General features: G+C 39.3%; 1 pseudogene; it reads right to left on the bottom strand.

Annotated features, from left to right (window-relative positions):
• Positions 1-6,745: 6,745 nt before the first annotated feature.
• Positions 6,746-6,837, bottom strand: LOC119242413 (U6 spliceosomal RNA; annotated as a pseudogene).
• Positions 6,838-7,148: the final 311 nt, after the last annotated feature.

A 7,148-nucleotide genomic window follows, 5' to 3' on the forward strand; every position in this document is an offset into this window, starting at 1 on the left:
GATGGCTTGAGCAATTAGAATCTCTGAGGATTCCTTCTAGTAGAAAAACCTAGAATTCTACCTCTTTTACCCAATTTATGGTTTGTAATAGTTTTTATGGTTTCTCTCAAAACCTCAATTGGGTGTGGGGGGTGGGGAGGGGAGGGATTGGGGTCAAAATAAGAGGGTCGCAATTGTATGGGGAATATAAAAATAAAATTTATAAAAAAAAACAAAAAACAAACCTCAATCAGCATTCATCATTTCCAGATAAGGATTCCAGAATTAGTCTTGGGACTCCAGGGCAGTTCTGTCTGAAACACTGAAGGCTCTAGCAGCTTAAACTTATTTGTCTGGATGCCAGCATGACAATTAATAAAAGCTACCATCTAGTCCTCCATTGCAAGAAGAGCCTAAGATGACAGACACAGACAAGTTCTGACTTTGTAGGAAAAAGAAATGACTGGGGAGCACTGAATTAACATCCCAATGCCATGGTTAATCTGCCATAAAAACTTTTATTTCTCCATTTCTAACTTGGGAGTAGCCACAATAGATAGAATATTGTCTCACAACATAAACTCACAAGAAAGAGGCTGCAGTCCAAATCCCTACACTATGGTTTACCAGATACCCTGAATCTTGTGTTTGCATATGAACATACTGATTTTGATTATTTTTAGAGTGGTGTGGATTTATTTTTGCTTCTGCTGGTGACCCTGACACCACTAAACTCTCAGATGAAGAATATTTTGACCACACTAGCTATGTGAGCTTAGACCACATGTGTGAGTGCCAGCCTGTAGTTTAAATTCTCAGATAAGCTGTTTTTCACCTTCTCTTCACCAGTGTCAAGCTTGAGATATGCCAGATCATTTGCTGTCTCTCTCTTTGTGTATGAGTTTATGTCTTGTTTACCTCTGCAAGGAAGGCATAGCCCTTGGTTTCTCAGCTTTATGTAGGGAGCTCCCATTAGATTTCTCATTTGGGGCTTTTTTCTTTATCAGGACATAAAAGATGAGATAGCTTTTAATTACTGTCATCTTAGATTTGGTAACCTATAGGAATTGGAAAGCCTAGCACTTTGGGAATAGAATTTAAGATAAATATGTGGAATGTGGGTGCCAGAGCAGGGGAGAAAAACCCTGGAAAAGAATATGGGAACTGATGACATGACTAGCTCATAATCTGCAGTTTTGAGAAAAGAATAAGAATCCACCTTAGATGGCACAGCACCATTATGATTGGCTGCTGAGCCATCTGGAGTCAGAATGCTTGAGGAGGAGATATGATGAATGAGATCTTATACCTCATGGTAGCACATCAAAGGCCAAACCAGTCAGGGCAGTGGAACCAAGGGCTTACAAAGTATAACTACAATTCAATGTGTGTGGGTCCAAGTTCTTTCTCCAGAAGGGGGGTTGTCTTGGGGTCCTTGACCATCAGTTGTTTATTCTTTATCTCCCCTAAATGTATATTCCACTGTACTCAGTAATGCAAAGGCAAATCACTTTATCGATGTCTTTCAGTGTCCAGAATAGTAGGGGCTCTCAAAGTAGGTGCTTCACGAATGCTCATGCAATGCATGAGTAAGCAGCGGGTCACTGCCGACACAGCCAGCAATGTTCCAGGGATGCAGGCCTGAGTTGCGTGGCCAAGCAGTTCAGTTACCAGGCCCAGAGATTCAGAGATCTGAGGTTCAGAGATCTTGGGAGTGGAAGCCAAATTGTGAAGCCAAGTAGGTCAGGAAGGGAGGGAGCTGCTCTCTTGACTGCAGCAAGAGAGGGAAGGGTAGTGGAGGCATGATGGGAGCTGGAGAGCAGACTGAGCTTCAATTTTCTCATCCCTGGGCCTCTGGTGTGAAGGTGCCGAGGGTATCGGGAGAGTCAGCATCAAGAGAGCAGTGATTGCAGGTAACACTGAGAGATGCATTTTAAAAATGTTGTCACTGAAACTCCTAAACCATCAAAAATATGTTTATGAAAGAAAGGTGTTCTTGGGTTAAATGCTATAGAAAGAAGAATGCCTTCCAAATGGTGATTGAAGGTGATGTGACATTTACAAATGGATCTAATCACAAAAGGCCAGAAGGCACATAAGGGATAACAGAAATATGAAGACAAGTGGAATATGCAAAGAGATGATTAATTCATATGATGCAGAAGAACTTGTGACATTTAAAAAGGAAGGAGGGAAGTGAACAAAATATGACTGAGTGATAGATGTTATCACATAAAATTTCTAAACTTCCATGCATTCCTTCCAATACACATATACATTCATGAATGGACTAAATGGCAAATTCCAAAGTTTGGTATAAAACCCCAATTCTTATGCTTGAAATAATACAGTTAAAATCAGGATCATTAACACTCAGAACCCACTATACAAAGGCACAGAATTGGGAGAGATAATTTGTAGCAGAGAAAGTAACTGTTTAGCAACTCCCCAAATATATCCATCTCCACCAATAAGAAAATGATTGCAAAGGAAAGCTCTTTAGCATATCCTTGTTCACCTATTAAATAATTTCTTTCATGTTAATATGTAAAATGCATGTCTTGTGATGATCCATTGGTCTAGATCTTTCTTATCAATAGGAAATATATGCATATATATTTACATGCATAAAATGCTATGAATGGGATTCTTAAACAGCAAAAAAAAATTTAATAAATATTTCTTATCTTAAAAGTGACTCAGATGAAAACAAAGCTGTAGAATGCTAGGTGTTTGTGGGCCTGTCTCCAGACTCCCGCCTCTCCCATGTTAAAAAGATCTTTGCTTTATCGTTCCCTCGCTTTATTAGCAAACTTCTTTCTTTTTTCAATTCACTGCAATTCAGTTTGAACCTCCCATAATTTAAGTAACCTTATCCCTAACATCTCACTAATAGAATCTGGTGTCTTCTTTTACTCTTTTCCTGTTTGAATTTCCTGTAGCATGTGGCACCATTAACAATCTAAGGTGAAAAACCCTTTCAACATTAGTTTTTTGGGGGGGCACCTGGTTTCTTCTCAGCTTAACTTGTTCTCTTTCATTTGTTCATTTGACCTTTATTTGTTAATATTCTCTAGGCCTGCTCACTTATGTGCCTCTCTTTTCACACTATACCATGATGCCATCTCTTTGAATTATTCATAGCCACAGCTTCAAAAACCACCTTTAGACATTTGACTTCTTGAAATGCATCTTCAGTTCAGACCTCATTTCATGGGTCCAGGACATATATTCAGCCAGAAATTGTTAAGACATACTCACCTTACCTGGATTATTGCAAAAGTCTCCAACTGGTCTTGTTCCAACCAGTCTTTCTTCTTCCACTCAGAACAACTCTGCTCTTTCTCAGACAAATTTCTGATCGTGCTTTTTTTCAGCCTAGTGAGTAAGTATTGCACAGCCAAATACTATATTAACTGGTGTTTTGCACATCCTTTTAAGGTAATACTTACATATGGTGTTGTAATGCTTTAGTTCCATGAAAGTCTCTCTCAGTAAATTGTGAATTCCTATAAAATAGTATTATGAAATAAAAAAGTATTATGTATAAATCATGTTGTAAGTCTTCCGTAAATTAGAGTGCCCAGAACATAATGGAAATGCACATGTTTGAGTGAGTGAATACATAAGTGAGAGCAAATGTTGAGTTGGATTGAGATAACTTCCTGCTAAACATTTAATTCCTTTGAAAACCAACACTGGCACATATCTAAATTGTTTGTCAATTTCTTAATAAATCACCCTGTTAGCACTTACTTAATTTACCAGAAGGGAAAAAAAAAACCTAGATTAACTTGGGACTGTCTAAACATAGAAATACAACCCTAAATGAGCCCTCCATACAGAGTCTTGGACTCATTGGGTCATATTGCATTTGAAGTTAATTTATAGTTTATATTTACTGAGAGAAGAGGCACATGGAGCAGAGAGACATGTGAAGAAGCCATGCTTGCTTCTCTGCCTTGAACTTGTACCAGGGACTTGGGGAACATGTAAAGAGATGCTTGAAAGAAACACATGGGTGAGAGACTGGAGGGGAGGCTGACAATGGCAGCTTTTATCTTGACTGTACTTTGATTTTTCTTTTTCTTTCCAGATTTGCCTTGCCCTTTCTGCCTCTTTCCTATGGGTCCCCACCTACAGCAAGCTTTCAGCCCTCAGTCGCCCCACTTTGGGCCAACCCTGTTTGGCTGGCCATTTACCCATGAGGGGTTGGGTAACTTTGGGTCTTTCGTGGTGAAACTATTTTAACTATATTCTTTTTCTTCTCTTCTCTCTATTGCACATGAATTGTATTGAAATTCTTTTTATTAAAAGTCTTATACACTAAAGGTATGTTTTATCTTTGTGTGGAAGATGACAAAACCCATTTAGAGAAGGTAGGTTTGGTGGCCCTGGGGTACCCCTCATTCTGCTCACTAACACATCAAGCACTTTATTTTACATATGCATATATGTGCATATGCAGAATACTTTAATATTAAATGCAATTTCTAACTATACACCTCCTACCCCCATCGTGATATGAGACTTCCTGAGCCTCCCAGCTCTACTCTGTCCACTCCCCCTTCTGTAGGTAGTCCCTTGAACATGGTTTAGTGATGGGGCTTGACCACAGAAACCCAGACTTCCAATATGCTGAATTCCTATCCTTGACATTTCCAAGTACCTCCTTTCCCCTTCACACACATACCTCCACCTCCCTTTTCACTGCTTCAGTCCTCCACTTTGTTTGGCTTCCAGATGTTGACCAAAACACCAGGGGCAGCTGGTACAAGACTAGCAGTGCATGGACTTTGCCACGCTCTTGGGTGCAGTGTGCCTTCTAACTCTCTAGCCCTCCCCACACCCCAAGCCTTGTCTATACTGGTAGGCAAGTTTCCTGCCAGCACCTGGCAACTTCTGGTCTCTCCCTGCCTCCCATTCCAATGACATGACACATTCAAATCTTCTGACTCTCTAAATAGAGGCCTCTGCCTGGAGCATGCATGTGGCATTCTCACTTGGGAAAGTCCAACAAGATGAGGCTTGAGGTTGTTTGGTTTGAAGCCAATTTTACTCCTTAAAAGGTGTGGGATTCCATGATGGAAATTGCTGTTTTGGACTTAATCCTAGCTAGGCTTAAGTGATAGATAGGAAATCTTAGTGTATTAACCAAAAAGGGGCACTGTTCACAGAGAGGCAGAATGGGGTAGTGGAAGTTGCTTCACAAAAATCCCAAGTTCGATGCCCAAATTGATATGAACTTGGGTTAGTTATTTAAACTTTGTGAGATCCAATAATCTCCTCATTCACATTATTGGGATAATGACTCGACTTATCGTGTAGGTGCAAAACGTAAACTCATAACAGTGGGAGCCTGTGTTAGGGAATGCAACAAATGATCCTCTGCCCACCCCCTTTATCAGCCAGCACTAGGAATCTGAAAAATGTTGAGGAGTCAGATATCTGAATGTTAAGTGAATATTGAGGCCTCTGCCAGGAGCTCTTGTGTTTGCTCATGTGCTCGGTGACTCTAGTCTAATGTATCAAATATTATATTTTTTGTTATTTGGGTAATTAAATATTTTATTCTAAGAAAATTAATGTTTTTATTATAGCAAAATAGATTTAAAGTGAGACAATTCATAAAAAAATGTATGAAATGTGATTTCCTAAACATGAAAACACATTCATAAGGAGAAAGACAAATTCTACTTGCACAGACATCTAATTTCTCATTTCTAAAATTGGTGAAAAATAAAAATTATTACAGCCATTCTTAAGGCTGAGGGAAACAGGCTGATTCATATATTTATGATGGTAATATAATTAGAAAACTTATATGAAGGTGTAACAGGGTGGTCCCAGGAAAGGGGGAGGTTCCCTGCCCCACCCAAGGGAGGGTGGAGCTGAGCAGGAAGAGGAGAAGCTGCAGGAAGAGACTGAGGAAGGAAGCAGGATGGAGCCAGGAGACCTGGAGGAGGCGCATGGAGCCTAGAGACACGTGAAGAAACTGTGCTTGTCTTCTGGTCGTGGACTGGGTGACACAGATGTGGGTGAGACCCGTGGGGAGGTGACAATGGCAGCTTTTATCTTGATGTTGATTTTGCTCTTTTCCTTCCAGGCTTGTCTGGTTGTTTCTGACTCTTTTCTGTGGGTCCCCACTGGAAGATGCTTTAGACTCATGGCAGGCTTTGGGGCCTTGCTCTGGGCCAATCCCATTTGGATGGACTTTTACCCACGAGGGGACGGGTAACTTTGGGTGCTTCACTTAGAAACTAGACTCTTTGCCTTACCTGTATTGTTTCCTAGTTTTATTAAAGTTCCTTCCCATTAAAGTCTCATATGTTTAGTGCTGATGCGGCGGATGGCAGAACCCATTTAGAATAGGCAGGTTTGTGGGGTTTGGGCTGCCCCTCTCCCTTTCCTATAACAAAGGGACATTTTGTAATATCTAATAAGTATGCATCTATGAGCACAGTTTTTTTTCTTTTTTTCTTTTATATATTTTTTACATCATTTTTTATTTTTGCACAATGTATGCATTTTCATCTGGTTATAGTCCCCATACAATTCCCACCCCCTCAATTTGACTCTAATCCCTCCTTATCCCCCATAGTGTGTCTCTGGTTTATAGTTGCTTATTGATTTTGATTTTTACTTTATTATAATTAGTCTTTTTCCTGGTCTCTTATTTAGGTTTTCTAAATTCCTGCTATGAGTGAGACCATTCCATTATGTATATGTAACACATCTTGATCCAGTCATATATAAGCACAGTTTTAAGAAAATGGATTGCTTCACAAATTTGCATATCATTCTTGTTCAGGGACCATGCTAATCTCTGTGTCCTTTTAATTTTAGTATATGCGCTGCTCTTACTGTTGTACAGATACTTTTATCTTCATTATAGAGCACAAGAAACAGGTTTCACAGAAGCTAAGTAACTTGACTTCAGTCACACAATTATAAAGTATTACATTTATGGGTTTATCCTTGCGATTGTATCAACCTTATATGATATGAGTGTTAACTAATACTTACATATGAATTTGATGAATAGGGAGAAAAATTAATGGGAAAATAAAGCCAAATTTTATAGAAAGAAAGGAAGAATGAATATTATTTCAATAAATGGCCCTTAACTTGATAGTAGCATTAACAACATGAAGAGGGAAAGTATTTAC

Source organism: Talpa occidentalis, unplaced genomic scaffold (assembly GCF_014898055.3).
Source record: "Talpa occidentalis isolate TD23 unplaced genomic scaffold, MPIMG_talOcc4v2.1 talOcc4.12, whole genome shotgun sequence".
Classification (NCBI taxonomy): domain Eukaryota; kingdom Metazoa; phylum Chordata; class Mammalia; order Eulipotyphla; family Talpidae; genus Talpa; species Talpa occidentalis.